At 43.9% G+C, this 17,302-nt stretch overlaps 1 protein-coding gene across 1 annotated transcript in view; it reads right to left on the reverse strand.

Annotated features, from left to right (window-relative positions):
- Positions 1–17,302, reverse strand: part of OSBP2 (oxysterol binding protein 2) — a 145,958-nt gene that overhangs the window by 113,117 nt on the left and 15,539 nt on the right. The window lies entirely within an intron of this gene.

The following is a 17,302-nucleotide window of genomic DNA, read 5'->3' on the forward strand; positions in this document are numbered from 1 at the left end:
AACAATCAAAAGGAACCAATCCCCCACGGATACTGCGCTCCCAAGCCAACTACACCAGAGCACAGAGTGCTGTCCTCTGAAGATGCCGGCCACAGAGACTGGTGAAACGTTAGGAAGAACAACCTTCAGGACACGGCCAAAGAACCCGAAAAACCCAGAACAACCATTAGATCCCGGCCATGAAAGCCTTCGTGAATAAATCAAAAGGAAGATAGTCTTCAGGACTACCGTAGGACCACAGTATCCGTGGGGGACTAGTTCCAAGTATTGTTCCAGCAGATGCCAGGGAAAAAATGTAAGTCGGAAACTCTATACAAAGCATGGTCTCTGGCTCCCTTTTGTAGCCAGTTCTGGTAAATATACAATGAAAATACATATAAATATGTAGTATTTCTGGGGTTTTTTATTTAACATTTTCAGGCAGCGGATAAGTGAATCCGCGGATACTGATCCCGCAGATAGGAATGGTCCCACGGTATTCTGCATCACAGTTTTACCATGCTGTATACCAGGTTGCATGTGTCTGCTTACACAAACGGATGCTTTTTTGGATTTCGCGTCTCTTTCTTTACACAATACAATCTACCAAAAATAGCATCGCAGCCTTTCTCCTGAACAGACAAGCTTCTTCACATCCGGAGAGATTATCTTGAAATCCAACATAGGTAGAGGATGGTTTCTCGGAAGGGCTTTGTAAATTTCTTTTTTCAGAATTTAACAAGTGCCATGAATACAGGGGGGAAAGATAAAAGTACTGTATTAACAAAATATGGGTCAGAGAGCTTTCAATGCTTCCTTATACACCCTGTCTATAGATGGCTCCAAAGCTGTGTCTAATCAGAGCCCCGTTCAACCAACATCTAAATGCTAAATCAACATTTATGTAAACCCCATTAATTCAATGGATCTACCCTAGCAGGAACTAGCAATTGGATTTAGGCCAGAAGCTACCAGTTCCTGGCTGAATTATCAGATTCCACACACGTGGGCCTTGAGAAGCTGAGACACAGCCTATCATAGTTAATTAACATGATTTATATGCCATGTTGCAGAAAGCAACACATTCATTTAGGTTTCTTCCCCTGCTTTAAAAAAAAAAAGCATAACTGATTATCCCCGTTAGAACTAAGAGTCAAAAATCTGCATAGCCTTCATTAACTTGATGAGTCTGTTTTCCTGGCAGACATGGCCATCAATCCCAGATTCAACACATATGGAAACGTGGCAATAGGAAGTCATTTGGCGGGTGACTATGTCGCAGGAAATTGTATATTACCAAACCTAAAGAGGCAAAACACTGTGACACTTGGGGAAGAGGATGCCTTTAATCATGGCAACTGGAACGTTTAGACAGCAAAAGAGTGGGGGACTCGTTCTCTCCCCAAAAAGGTGCCTCCGAAGACAATTCTATGCTCCCAGTCCTTGCTAAAACCTTAGATTGCCCTGCAGATCCTTAATAAAGCACGCCCTTGTTGATAGATCTCTAATACCAAGGATGGATGGAAGGACGGACAGACGGAAGGACAGAAAGAAGGAAGCCTCAGAAGCCACTAAACCCCAGAAAGCATCACACACACTGTAAGATGCATCACCACCCAGTAATTGGTGCACAACCAAACAGGGGAGGCAGGGGAAAAGTCAAACACCTGCCCTCTGATGGGGAAAAGATGGCTAGGCGCCTGACACCCCCTTGCATCAAGATGTTGCACTGTGACTTGTGTCTCAGCATGTGCATGTACAACAGTAACTATACTGTTGTCTAAACCAGTTTTGATGCTAAAGTGGTACACAACAGATGTACTTAAAGGATTTTTTTAAAAATGTTGTCTGAGGAGGCAGACATGATCCACAAAACCTCACATTAAAATATAGCAGGTACTCTTTAAGAAGCTCTCTCTCTCTCTCTCTCTCTCTCTCTCTCTCTCTTTTGCTTTGCTTTTTTTGTCTCCTATTTAAGCAAAGCAAAGTGTGCTGCTTCTATACCACCCCATGGGTCTTAAAGCATTATCTGGATGGTCTACACTTCAATTATGCAGGCTACACATTGTCCCACTCCCAGCAAGCTGGCTACTCAACTGACCAACCTTGGGAGGATGGAAGGTTGAGTGAACCTCAAGAGGGCTACCTGGCACTGAACCTGGATCGTGAGCAGAGTTTCGGCTGCTTTCTCTTCTCATATTCTTCCTTCTACAGTAGGATACCCGGGCATTTACTAGCTTCTTCCAACTTTCTCCAAAGCTTTCAACTTCTAAAATATTTCTCACTGATAAGTTCCCCAGAGATATTTCAAGGACGTTAAGAAATTCAGCTTCCTTCTTTTTTAACTGACCTCATCAGCATGTAGTGGGAAGCCCATTTCATCTCCTGTAAAAGGTAAAGGTAAAGGTTCCCCTTGACAATTTTTTTCCAGTCTTGTTCGACTCCAGGGAGCGGTGCTCATCCCCGTTTCCAAGCCATAGAGCCAACGTTTGTCCGAAGACAATCTTCCGTGGTCACATGGCCAGTGCGACTTAGACACGGAACGCTGTTACCTTCCCACCAAGGTGGTCCCTATTGATCTACTCACATTTGCATGCTTTCGAACCGCTAGGTTGGCGGGAGCTGGGACAAGCAATGGGAGCTCCCTCCATTGCGTGGATTTGATCTTACGACTGCTTGGTCTTCTGACCCTGTAGCACAGGCTTCTGCGGTTTAGCCCGCAGCGCCACCATGTCCCAAGGACACAAAAATGGAAGTCGGTGACCTTACAAGAAAGGAGGGGCACCTATTTTTATAGCTTTCACGAAACCTTCAGCCTGCAGGTCATGCTTCTTTCTCAGGGCCTCTCACTGGAGAAAACACACCTAGATTACTCTTTCTACAACTTGATCCCTGCAAAACCTCCCTCTCTCTCTGATTTTGTTTTCCTTGCAAGGAAACAAAGAGAAATCTTGAATCTTTTCCCCCACCCAGTGGAATGAAGTTTAAGGAGAATGAGATTTAGGGGCAACAAAAGCAATTTTCCACAGAGTAGCCCATGTTGGGGGCTTTTATTCTTGTTTTGGTTTTGGAAACAAAGGGTTAGAGTGTCTTAGACAATGCTTGGAAACCACACTTTTTAAGATCACAACAGTCAAAACTGCCACACTGACAGGGTGAGGAGCTGCTCCCCTGTTCAACTGAGGCTAAGAAAGGTGCCTTTACCACCTTAAAAACAATGTAAAGTCTGCAACACTGCTTACTGGCTTATTTTCTGGGGGGGGGGGAGGTTTATTGGCATGTCTAATTGGTCTCATAAAGTGAAAGGCCTAAGACCCTCCCCTCGGTTTTTGTAAAGTCCAGACTTTTTACTTCCAGAGGTTTACACCGTAAAGCAAAAAAGCATTTCTGATCTTTGCAAGATCCTTGAAAATACGTATGAACGTCACCTTTATGTAGCTATCACACTCCACAGGACTGGGATACAGAGAAGCACACCCACGAGGTGAGCCTCGTGGCGCAGTGGTTAAATCGCTGTACTGCAGCTAAAAAACTGTGCTCACGACCTGGGGTTCAAATCCCAGGTAGCCGGCTCAAGGTTGACTCAGCCTTCCATCCTTCCGAGGTCGGTAAAATGAGTACCCAGCTTGCTGGGGGGGGGCAATGTGTAGCCTGTATAATGAAATTGTAAACCGCCCGGAGAGTGCTTGTAGCGCTATGGGGCGGTATATAAGTCCAATAAATAAATAAATAATAAATTAAATCTTATCCGTGCTTCCGTGATTTGGTTTTTAGCTTTGCTGTTTGTTTAAAACGCTCTGGAAAAGGTTGACCTTGATGCCTTGTTCCATGGAAACGCATCCCAGTTTAGCCCTTGCAAAGGTGTTATCTACTGGAGGTCAGAAAAAACCAAAGAGAAAAGGTATTCCCACCATTTCAGCATCTTCAACCCAGACCCACCCGCCACCACCTTCGTTGAAAGACCTGCAGTTAACATCCATAACTACCAGCTGCGAGGAAGAGAGGAGGGCATTTCCAGGGACAACGGGCCAGTTTTGAAGTGTCCCCTACCTCCAAGAGGCTCACCTGATGTCGACCATGTCTTCCTCATGTTTTCTTATTTCTCTGGATTCTTTAACCTTTCTAATGTTTTAACTTCTGTTCCAATTGGACACTGCTTTCAACAAGATTCTTTTTAGCTTTTTTAAAAATCTGTTGGCTATTTCGTACTGTTATGCTATAAATCTGTCCTGACAATGAATCTGAGAAAGTAGCATGAATATCAGGTAAGTAAATAAACAAAAGCTGGCTGGATTGCTCAGAGGTTGAGGTCTCTTGCTGAAGAGCCAGAGGTTGGGAGTTCAATTCCCCGCTTGTGCCTCCTGGGAGAAGAGCCAGCCTGGGTAGCCTTGGGCCAGCTGCACAGTCCCAGAAGAATTGGCTGGCTGGATAGCTGAGTGGTTTAGGTTTCTGCCTGTGGAGCCAGAGGTTGGGAGTTCAATTCCCCGCTTGTGCCTCCTGGGAGAAGAGCCAGCCTGGGTAGCCTTGGGCCAGCTGCACAGTCCCAGAAGAACTGGCTGGCTGGATAGCTCAGTGGTTTAGGTTTCTGCCTGTGGAGCCAGAGGTTGGGAGTTCAATTCCCCACTTGTGCCTCCTGGGAGAAGAGCCAGCCTGGGTAGCCTTGGGCCAGCTGCACAGTCCCACAGTGCCCCCAGAGGAAGGGAATGGTAATGCACTTCTGAGAAAAGGATCATCATAAATTGGAATTGACTTGACAGCACATTATTATTTTTATATAAACAGAATGGCCAAACATTCATAATACGGCTACAGATCTCACTCTTTACCAAACAGTACATGTTGAACACAAAACTTTTCTTAGAAGCAGTATTTAAACTCCTGTCCTCTGAAGATGCCGGCCACAGAGACTGGCGAAACGTTACGAAGAAAAACCTCCAGAGCACGGTCAAACAGCCCGAAAAACCCACAACAGCCATCGGATCCTGGCTGTGAAAGCCTTTGAAAATATATTTGAATATTGCATCCAAACACACACAGTATTCCCAACAGGTAATTTCATGACAATACATCAGCATCCCTGTTTCCTTACAAAGCAGAATGTCCTGGTGACAGCCGTTCCTGTGGAGCACTCAGGTCAATATTTCACTAGTCTGGATTAGCTAAAGGAACAGATTTTTTTTTTTTAAAAAAAAAACTAATATCCTTTTTACAATCAGTGACATTGCTAACGATTCATTTTGTCTCACTGAAGCACACAGTGAATAAGCATTCCCAGCAGACGCTCCACAACCACATCACCTAGCGCTAAGCACAAAGCCGTAAAGGTGCCCTTGAGTCAGATTATTTTCATATTTATGGAATCTCCTTCATGGCATTTACAAAAAATCCACAGGCAGGTTTCTAGTCTCAAATCGGAGATGAACCTAGAGCATGTATGGGGGAAAAGTCAAAACTACTGTACTCTGGATTTCAACACAAGCATACTACTGTTAATTTTTATTTATTTTGAATATTTTAATCCACCTTTCTCCTTTAAATGGACCCAAGGCGGCTTACCTCATTAAAAGAGCGTATTTAAAAGCTAAAAAGAGTATACAAATATTTTAGAAGATTTAGACAAAAAAACCCACACTAAAACAGTAAGTAAAATCAATTCTAAAAACATATTTAAAAGTAGCAAGGTTTTTAAAAACCCTCTTAAGTAGCCAGTTATTGAGAGAAAGCTTGTCTGAAGAGGAAAGTGTTTGTCCACTTGCAGATGGACAGCCAAGATGGGGCCAGGCTGGCCTCCAGTGGCAGGGAGTTCCAGAGTCTGGGAGCAGCCACAGAGAAGGGCTTATCCCGTGTCCCCGCCATATACGCCTTAGCAGGACCAAGAAAAAGGACTGTCCAATGACTGAGCAGACTCATAAAGAGAGAAATGGTCTTTAAGATGATGCTAGAAGATAAAGCTATGTTCCCACATGTTCCCGTACCTGATGGGATTAACAAATAAGAAGCCAGGGATGGGTGAAGGCACTAAATAAGGAATTAAGCAACTAATGTACCTCCAAAGCATATATGTAATGAGTTTTTTTTTAAAAAGCAAAAGTTTGGCATAAGCTTCATATAGGTAACCAACAGTCAAACACAATGCATATCATTACACAGGAGTAAACTGTTCACAAGTACCCCAGTGATATTAATTTCAAAAGGTGTAACAATGAAGAGATTTCTGGGAAGTGAGTAACGCGTTGAAGCCGAGAGAGACAAACCCTTTGAGGTGGAGACAGTTATTCAAAACCACGGTATTGGACACTGAGCTTGAAACGCACCATGAGGTCCAAGAAGAGGCAGGTGTGGTTAATGGGCGCAGTCACACACAAGCTGTTAGGAGAAAACCCAAACTTTGGCCAAGGTTCAACTCCGCACAAAAAAGACCGACCAAGAGACAAGAATGGGCTGAAGAATGAAATTATAGCTCAGTCTTCAAAGGTTCCTAAAGTGACTCAGTCTACTTTGAGGGCAGATATTTCTCCCCCTTTCTGGAGAAATGCAGAAGCGAAGGGCCACTGCATAGCTTCCCCCCACCCCCCCAGGTATGCTGTCTTTCACACGACCGGTGATGCTCCGGCTACATAACCGGATATGCAACCAGTCACATAAACAGCAGCCCCACCAACAGAGAAAAAAATCACTGAAGAAGCACCTTTTCAGGATCTCTGCAACAGGATCCTTAGACTCTGAACATTTATAGGCGCACACAGATAGTCTTACTGGGACCTCTCTAGGTGACAACGAGAGGATCCCCTTGGGAAGTCGGATGGCTCCAAATTCTACGGTGGAGTAGCCCGGAGCAGGGCATTTAGCACAGAAGGACTTACTATGGCAAACACTGCCCTTCCACCTCAAATATCAGCTATGTTCCATTAATTCTTAATTTGGGACATATTTGGGACACCTGCCTACGCATAAGAGCCGTACGGATAAAACAGGCACTCGTTTTATATACCGTTTCATTCCGAATATTTTATGATTCCTACACAGTCTTTAGAAGCTTCATAGATAGGGAATACAAATGTTTGCAAATAATTTTTTAAAAACCACAAGAACTACATCCTGAATATAAAACACTGATTTTCGTATCTGCAGACTGCACATATTCCATTCCTGTCTGACCATTATTGCAAATTAGGAAGGAAAGCCAGAATTTATTTTGTCCACCTTGTGACCAAGCATGCTTACCCTCTGTTTTGAAATACAAAAAAAAAGAGAAAGCCTTGTTCCTTTTGACCTTACTGTCAAGGAGAATAATTCTGCAAGCCTGGATATGTAACTTTACCTTTTACTACAATGCAGATTAGGGGGGGGTCATTGGCCCCATCTTTTCAAAATGGCTCAGAAAAGTTGGGTGTCCAACATGGACTTACAGGAATGCCCCACACAGATTTGCAACCGATATTCCATCAGAACACTGGCTGCATGTTTTGTTTGCTAAAACAGGGCCAAACCTAACCCAAGGGTCTCCAGAGAACAGAACTGGGGTCGTCTCAATGGGACACAGCTATTTCAACGGAGAAAGGTGAACCCGTGACCGCACTGGCCTCTACCTGAAGGTAAGAGGGCCTCTGCTCCCTCCCACCAGTCTGCTTTTCAACTGGCCAGGACCTCACTCCTGTCTTATCTGGATTAAGCTTCAGTTTGCAAACGCTCATCCATTCTAAGCCAACCCTGGTAAAAGTATAAACTTTTCACATGCTCCCTGGTGTTCTCTGAATTCACATGCATTCAGAATGGGAAGCGGGGCTTTGAACCCCCCCAAGGCTGCTGCCTTTGAGGGCCACTCTCAAGCTACCAGCAAAGTGCTTTTGCTTGCTTCTGATCAAGCCAGGCCACATGATGCCTCAAGGACTCTCGAGAAGCGATGAGTCACAAGACTCCTCTTTGTACCTCCAACAGCTCTCAACCAAGACGATTAATGTGTCTGGAGAGAATCCAGGTGCTCGGCTGCTCTTAAATCAACAGCCTAGGTGTGTCCTACTTTCCTTCTCTGCTAAAAATGCAAAGGTGAGCTTTGGAGGCGACTCGACATGTTCGGATGCTGAAGAGGTATAGATGGGCTGCCCTTCTGGATGTTTTACGGGTCTTGGCAGTTCTTCCTAATCCTCTTGGCAAGGCTCCATGCATCTCTTGGGAGACCGACAAAGAAAACACAAAGGTGATGCATCATCGTGCGCAAGGCAGGCAAACCCTAAGGTCCCGTGGCCAGGGGAGGACTAACTGAACTAAGAGGGTAAAAAGTACAAGGGGCTGATTGAAACACCCACTGGCTACAGAACCATTGATCATAGTCTTTCCCAGCGCTTGGGAGCTTAAAGCTTCATGGGCAGAGCAAGCGTTTCACAGAGAGCCAAACTACATCCACAAAGCACTTCCAGGGTGGGAGCTGGACAAAGAAAGAACAAGGGTTGCTGACTACCAAGAAAGCAGTCACCTACATGCCCAAGTATTTCCAGAGGAGGGGGGGGAAGGAGGGGGTTAACCTAACAGCCTAAAAGTCTTATTTTTGCAGCTATAACTGCGGACTTCAATGTTCAAATGTTGAGGAGGCAGAAGTGAAATCAAGGGCCCATCTCAGACAATACTGTGTTTATTTTCACACATTCAGCGTTTTCTTCTTGCACCCATCTTCTGCCACTGAGGAGTTCGCAAGGATCCAAGTGATCAGAGGAGCAGTTCTCTACCTGAAGGAGCTTGTTCCAAACACATAAAATGCCAGCTGAACATTATCTCACATTTCCAGCAAGCAACGCCTGGAGGGCCACACTTTGCCACCTCCACCCCTTGTTTAAGAGATTAACCAGTGAGTTCTGGGATAACCCAAGATTGTGCAAAGGGGAAGCCTCTGGAAGCGGCTGGACTGCAACTCCCATCAGTTGCACGTAACACAGCCAGTGGGGAGGAATGCTGGGAGATGTAGTCAATCACCATCTGGGGTGGACTGCATTTCACCTTGTCTGGCACAATCTGATGGCAAAGACAGAAAAGAGGAGAAGCGCACGAAAGGGAGGCTGGTTGAAGTAACAAGATGAGCAAAGAGTAAAAATGCAACAGGCATGGAGGGAGGGAGGGAGTTTTCTAAAGCAGAGTTCTAGACAACCCACTCTCCTCTGATCTGGTCAGCACTTCCAACATTCCTGAGCACAAGTCATGCTGGCTAAAACATGTAGAGAGCAGAGAAGCAGGTCAGAGATGGCTGCTAGGATGGCCTGGCCATGAGGTTTGCAAGAAGGGACTTAGAAGAACAAAGGCAGAGTCAACCAGAAGCGTAGGAAGCTGAGTTTCTTCTGCTACTGGCAACGGGGCTTTGATACGTTTGCATCGTCCATGGCTAAGAAAACCAAGAAGCTTGCAAGGGAGATAAGAATGCTGTCGGGAATGTCTACAATCCTGCATGCAAACGACAGGCATGGTCACTGGGGAGGAAGCAGCCTCACATCTCACAAGCTTGCTAGCTCATGTGTGTGTTCCTTACTGACCAATTAGTAAACCCCTTCATTTCACAGGCTAGAGGAACACTGCTACTGCTTCACCTAATTAGAATACTTAATCGCTCTTGGTCTCTGAAGAGTTTAGCTCTCTTGCAACTGGGACACCCAAGAAGAGTATGGACAATTTCTAATTTTTCCATTTTTCTCACAGCCCTGCAGACTGAGAGAGAATACGTTTCTGTTTTACTACTTTTAATTCTCTTCATTCCTTCTACTAACCTCTCCAGCATCTATAGATAGCAGTAAGTATCTGTAATAAACCTGTCAACTACTGATTTCTTTGCTTTGCTATTTATTATTTATTTATTCCTGCACTATTTGTTATTGTTGTGTGCTAATGTGTTTATGTTTTTTTAAAAAATTGTTTTTGATATTCTGTAAGCCGCCCAGAGTGGTAGAATATACCAGATGGGCGGGATATAAATAAATAAATAAACATAATGGTTTGGGTTGTTGTTGTTGTTGTTGTTTAACCTTAAAGCAGGGTCTGAGTGATTTTTTTGTGCTGGTCAATGCATTGCAGGTAGTCCGGGAACTTGCTATTTAATTCTATCTCCAAGGTTAGTGATCTCCCACTATGCAACAGCATGGAAGTAAAGGTATTCCCAACGTGACTGTACAATTACTTATGTTGCAGAATTCTTGGTACAGATATGTGCATTTTGCTTTTTGTCTTTACCAGCTGCACACTGAGTAAGGTGGATACCTTCCACAAAAGAACAGGTACACCCATCATTCTTATATTGTGGCCCCTACCTTCCGGACCCTTCCCAATTCAAGGTGGATAAAAATTGCGTTTTTTAAAAATCAAAATTTTAAACCACAATTTAAATTTCAAAAATATAATTTTTAAAAAAATTTAAACCTTCCAAAAAACCTGATTTTCCAAATTTAAATCATGATTTAAATGGATTTTGATTGAAAACAACCCCGCCCTGCTTCCTATTATGCATCTTTCGTTGTTTCCGCAACTAGACTGCGGCTGAAAGGGAGCGTGAGCATGGACCCGACTGTCCACGTACACACTCGAGGCTCCAGTAAAGGATACATAAAAATAAGAACACTGAATGAGAACTGCATGCTGCTTCCAGCAGTCGGGTTGGAGAGCCGGGCAATTTTAAAACACAGCCATAAATCAGGAGCAGACATTAAGAGTCAGCAGGAGCAAAGCTAGCTCCCGGCCCCAAACAATTAAGACTGGAAGGTTTCACTATCACGTCAGCCAAGGAAAGGGGCAGGAGTAACGTGCGCACACACCCCGCAATGTCAAGCAAACCACGGGGGTCGGGGGGGGAGGATCCAGCCTCATCCATGGGAGTCCACTCTCCATTTTAAAAAACACAGAACACACAGACTTCCACACAGCCAGCTTCACTACTCTTTATGTAGCATCTCGCACCATGAAGACATCTGCAGATCTCCAAGATTTGCAGAAACTGTCTTGGCCAAGGATGCTAGATAGCTCAGGGGTTGAAGTCTCTAGCTGCAGAACCAGAGGCTGAGGGTTCAATTCTCCCCACTGGACCTCCTTCACAGTGGCTGGACTTGATGACCCCACAGGGTTCCTTCCAGCTCTTCTAAGATTAGGGTGGATGATGAGGAGGATTCATGCTTTTTCAAACAGACGTGAAAGCACGGCATTGGGGCTCTACCAGTAGGCCACAAAAATGTAGTTTGTGATAACTAGAAACAGTACAGAATCTCCCAACTCATTCAACATACCCAAGCTGTGCCACAGAAGAGGAACAGATTTGAATTTTCCACTAGAAAAAAAGAAGAAGCATATTTTGCTTCAGAAGTATTTGCAAACAGTTACTGACTCAACCAGGTCAGCCTTTTTTTAGATCTGTAGCCTGCATCTCTTAGAGCAGTAGCTTGCTTTCTCTCTCTCTCTCTCTCTCTCTGAAGTCTCTTGGGTTCTGCACAGTCATCATGACTATTTTTCACTCCGTACTACTGATGTCTTAGAACAACGTCGTCCACATCAGTCACACAATCTAGAACTCTGTTGTTCTGTGCTGTCAAGTTGTCCCTTGTGTGAATGAGCCACCTCCAAAATCCCCCGTCCTCAACAGCCCTGGCTCAGCTCTTGCAGACTCCAGCCCGTGGCTTCCTTTAGGGAGTTAGACCATCTTGCATTGGGTCGTCTTCTTTTCCTGATGCCTTCCATCTTTTCCAGCATTATTGTGGAAAATAATATTTGTAACTTACATACATACATGGAATGCATGGAGAATACAAAAGCTGCTGACCGAAGAACGTATGATAGAAACTAAGCTCTGGATTGATGGATACCTTTACCAAGTTTGCTAAAAAGTTATAGTATAGTGTAGTGTAGTATAGTTCCAAAAATCTGGGCTGACTTGACACCCACTGTTCTTGTCCACAGACTGTTGGTCAAGTATATCCATGTTCTGCGCTACTTATACTGTACACCAGTCGCTGTATGTTTGAAAATAAAAGCTCCTGCATAAGACTACCGAATGTCAGAGCGCAACAAGAGCAGAGCTGCCAAATGCGATCAAATTATTGGTTGAGCTTGGTGGCAGCCCAGAAAATAGGAAGTCAAGGCAGCAAAGGCTTTATCCTGCAAACATGCTGAGCAGACAATCGGAGGCCTCGGCGAGAATACAGCACTACAAACACAGCTCTTGAATGCCAGGCGGTGCGTATTTAAGAACACTTTAATTCTGTTTGCACATAAGCCTTTTGTTGAGCATTACATAAGCAGAATGAAAAAGGGATTCCACTGTTCCTGTAACCCTCTAAAAGCGTCTTTCCTGAATTAACAGACAAGTTGTTCCCACCCATCCACTGACCCTTCACCCCCAGAAAGAACTGGCTGATTCCCACAAACGAGTCTCAAAATGAATCTTTGGAACGGCAGGCGTTTCATAACTAAGTCCTTCCATAATTCATTGCTCGGTTCTACTTATTCAAAGAAAGCAGAAAGACAAAAATTGTATTACAAAAAACAGTGTTAAGATTTCATTCACTCAGTTCAGAGCCTGTCCCAAGACCAACTCGTCATAAACCCAAGAGAGGCACCCGTTTCAGAAGTGCCCTGAACTGCTTTCGGTAATGTTACCATCACCCCCTTTCTCCCAAGGGGAAAACCCAAAAATATTCTCCCAGTCTGTAGAATGTCTGAGTATGAACACTGATAGTAGGACCAATCCCTCTCATACAACTTTCAGATCAAGCTTGCAAGTTTTATACGATTTATTAAAAGAGGAAAAAGGAAAAGAAGGGAAGGAAGGACACTGCAAAAAGGTGTAAAACAGTTCCAAAATCACCCAGAGGTGGACACAGGTTACAACCATGTGAAACAGGATTCCCAAACCTAAGCAATTTGTTCTAACCTAGAGAAGTCCAGGATGGCGCAAAAGGTCTACATGTAAGTCACAAGAAACCTTCCAATGAAGGCACGCCCTCCCTTCCTGGGGCGGAGCAGGACCCACCTCCTTCTCACCCTTAGAATGAGACAATGGAGCGGGACAATGAGCCAGAGTTTGTCTTCCATGATAGGTACTATCAGGATGTTATATCCTAATGACTTGTAGTACCCCTTTCAATTCAGAGTAAGATCCAAAGGTAACCATAGCCAGCGCGTTCAACCTGGTGCCTCCTTCAGCGTAACCTTCTGCCTTTTGCTTAGGATCAACAGTGGCACAGGAACTTCAAATCAACAGAGGCTCCTCTGATTTCAAGAGCATGTTAAAGTAACAGGCTACAGGAAAAAGTGAGGGGCAAGGACCATTTATTCCAGGGGTCAATGTCCAGTTTCCCAATCTTTGACATATGTTTCCAGTCCTTCAGCATCCGGATCTCAAAACTGGCAAGGAGTGTGGACCCTCTTTTAGGCCCCAGACAAATATATGCCCATCGCTGTGTTCATGAATATACTGTAGGTATCCATTGCCTCCAAAGTTGGAAAGAACCCCTGTACTGCATGGACCAAACAGAGAAGGTAGTTCTATTGGCTCACCTCACGTCCGATTTAAACCCTGAAGGGTCATAATTTTATGTGTGTGCATGTGTCTGGTCTCTAGGTGTCTGTGAATTTCATTGTATGGGTATACTGTGTATATACTTACAATGACAATAAATAAATAAATAAATAAATAAATAAATAAATAAATAAATAAATAAATAAAGAAAGAAAGAAAGAAAGAAAGAAAGAAAGAAAGAAAGAAAGAAAGAAAGAAAGAAAGAAAGAAAGAAAGAAAGAACTTACTGCAGGAGACCAAAAGAAGCCACACACCTCCTCTTTTCTCTCCTCCTGGACTGATCCACAAAGAGATTTGCAGTTGGGTTTCTTCCTTGCTGTAGCACATATTTCATGCACGCTTGATACCAAGAGACATCCTCCTTTGGAGTCACATTGAGACAAACTGAGGGTGAAAGAACTACAACTCCCATAAAGGCATACAGGACAACCGACCAATGGTGTTTCATTTTTAACTACCTGAAGTCTTTCTTTAAAGATTATGCACACAGGAATCTTCAAATACAAAAACATATGCCAGGCCATGAAACATTATATTTCTGGTGCTGGTTAGACTCACCAGATGTAATTAGCAAATTTAATCACTGGTTAGCTCTGAAGCATTCCCGTTGGGCACAACAGAATCCCTGGTGTCGGTTCTGCATCAATATGCAGCTAGGAAGGTTTGTTTAGAAGCTACTGAGGATTTTACATCCCTTTGGATTCTCATGCTCCCTTCCGCACGGAAGGCACATCTATGCAACTGCTAGACTTCCTTTCTTTTTAACGGGAAACAGAAAATGCTTTAGGGCCTCCATAACCCACCATTCAACCCGGAATGTGCTTTGCATTGAGTTAACCCAATTATCTTCATCCAGTACTCAGTCACGAAGCTATTATGAGCTGAAGACTCGTACGACTGGCTGTGTCTCTCCCACCAACTGCACAAGCTTGTTGACTAAATAAATATGCAGATAGAGAAGAATATTGGGGAGGGAGGGAGAAGCAAAGGTTTCCTTGGAATTTTGTTATGTTTTTCCAAATCCTCGTACATCCGGCCAGAGTGCAATAGGAAGGGCTCAAACCCTGTACGGTCAATGTTTCCACATTTTTTGTATTCTGGCTTTCACAGCTGCCAAAGGAGCCGGACAGAGGCTTAAGGCTAAAATCAGTCTTGTCCAGTATCACAGAAAACAAGGAGACATACAAATTATCCGTGGCAAAGAAGCCAAGGAATCAAAATATCTTGCTACCTATGGGTCCTGACTCAGTCGAGCTATGCAATCTACTGACCCATGAATTACAATCATAAGCAAACTGCATTCCTTGCACACAAATCATGCATTGTAGAGAGAGGAAAGGACTTTCATCAACCATGTTTAAAGTGGTCTTGTCCATGAAAGCTCACATTCTAGTCTTTAAGATGCCACATGTTCTTGTCTTTTCCGTTCTGTTTTTCTGACATGTTCAAACAGAGACGGCCGGATTCACCGTTTTAAGACCAAAACTCCCAGAATATATGGCACCTGGGCTATCAGGGCAAGGCTATGATTACTTAAAATAAAAATAAAAGTTGGAAATGAAAGCAAAGCAACGCAGCAACATCTTTCGAAGCCAGTTTTAGCACCGGCTTTCTGGACCATTTGACTGCTGTTCAATAACAAGCATCAAGGCAGTGCAATTCTAGCCCTCCTCAAGAGGACACTGACCTTTAGGTGAACTCGAAGAGAAACCGACTTGACATTTCTTACAAAAGTTGGCCAAGTTACACAGGATCCACCTCCCTTCAGTATCTGATCAAACAAGCAACAGCAAGCCAGCCGGTATAGTTTATTTTTGTGAAAATCTTGTAGGAGTGGTGGCGGCGAAAATTTTAATTGTGAGCACAGGGCTCCGATGCAAAAGGTTGCTGGGTTCAAGGTCTTGGCCTCCGCAAATATATTGTATTTTTCCATGTATAAAACTATGCTTTTGTCTAAAATCTTTAGACTAAAAACACGGAAGTAAGCTGAGGAGAAAAAAACCAAGTGGAGGGGAAAGCAGGGATCAATGTGATCTTGCAGGGCTTTGATCCTTTTTACCCTACATTTGCTAAGCCCCACTTAGATTTCTTAATTTTGGGTTAGAAAAGTGGGGGGGGGCGTCTTATACACTGAAAAATACGGTAGCTGAGGATGCCGTTTATCAGAAATCCCGGGCAGATAGTATCAGCCGGCTCAGACAGGATTGACCTAGGTGGTCTGATTCTGTACAAAATAGCTTTCTATCCTACCAAAGAGCTTCCCACACAAAGTTCATGAATATGATAATCTCCAGGGAAAACTGTACATGCAATGCAAGGGAAACCTCAGCACAACACAACACGCAAGGTGTTAACACGGGAAGTAAGGAATAAACATAGGTTAAATGCTTATTTTTAACAATATGTCCTCCTTATATCTGAGATGATAGTTTAACCCCAAGGAAGTTTCATAACACAATGAGGAAGATCCCTTGTGTATAATTATAGTTGCTATGGCAACATGTTTTCATGTGAAGGGCAAAAAATGTCCTAAGCTGAAGAAACATTTTCCTTTTTTTTTCCCTCAGACTAAAAGTTTCTGAGACATAGGCAGGCTTCACCTCACATAAAAAATTGGGTAATATTAGAGATGCTAACTTCATGCTGCTTTATAGTAACGAACCACTGATTTGTAATTCCAGGAAATACACCGCAAGTTGTCAAGATAGTGGTTCCTAATCTGAAATTTTAAAAAAAGGCCCACCCTCTAAAATCATTCTGCGAAAAGGGCCTTGCATTATGCCAGCAACGAGCCTGCCAAGTCAAACTGGAGGCCAATTAGTTATGGCCTCCTTGCCCTTACCTTGGGAAACCAACCTGATTTATTTGTCACCCTAAGAGGGAAACACAGCCTAAGGAGGGGACGTGTCCAAAACAAGCAAGCAGGAGTGCTGGGGGGAAAAAAGGCCCTCAAGGTTCAAACCCTGCCGCCTTCCACGGCAGAGGTGCCCCCCAAATCGGAGGGAATTACCCAGAAAGCAAATAAATCAGTTTTGACTCTACCTGCAACACAAAACGGCATGCCCTCGTTTCGCTTCCACCACACATGCAATCTGGTGCAATCTGGTGAGGAGTGTGACCTCATTCCAATGCTGCCTTTCTTGTTTCTTAAATGTCTCAAGCCATTTTCAATTCATGGCTACCCTATGACTGACCTTCAGAAATTCCTACCATTAATACCCCTGCTGAGACCTTTTGAACTCAAGCCCACCGTCTTTAGTTTCATTAGCTTAATTTATATCCTGGTTTTCTTCTTTCCCGTTCCAGCCAATCTACGTGGCGTCCAACGGCCTCATTTTCATTCTCAAACAACAACCCTGTATGGTAGATCTGCTAAGATTGACCGGCCAATGCCCACCCAGCTGTGTTTCAACCCTACACTAGAACATGAAGCTCTATCCACTATGCCAGGTTGCCTCCTGCTGTACGTTATTTCACCCAAAATGTTTTATTGTCCAATTCTCAAACCGATCAGGATGATAGATGCTTAAAGGACGGCCGTGCCAGCGGGTCACACTGGAGCATTTCACCACAATGGACACTTGGATGTTAAATATCTCTGTGGTCATCAACGCACAAACAAAGAGCCTTTGTAGTATCTTGCAGATGCTGATGACTGGCAAAGGACTGACGACCTTAAAATCAAAACAAGGAGAGCCGGTAACACAGAAATCAAGATATCACCAACTATTTGAGTGATTCCCTGGTTTAGTGCAGCGAGTGGACAGTGATGGACTGGGACTC

Source organism: Pogona vitticeps, chromosome 14, assembly GCF_051106095.1.
Source record: "Pogona vitticeps strain Pit_001003342236 chromosome 14, PviZW2.1, whole genome shotgun sequence".
In the NCBI taxonomy this organism is placed as follows: Eukaryota; Metazoa; Chordata; class Lepidosauria; order Squamata; family Agamidae; genus Pogona; species Pogona vitticeps.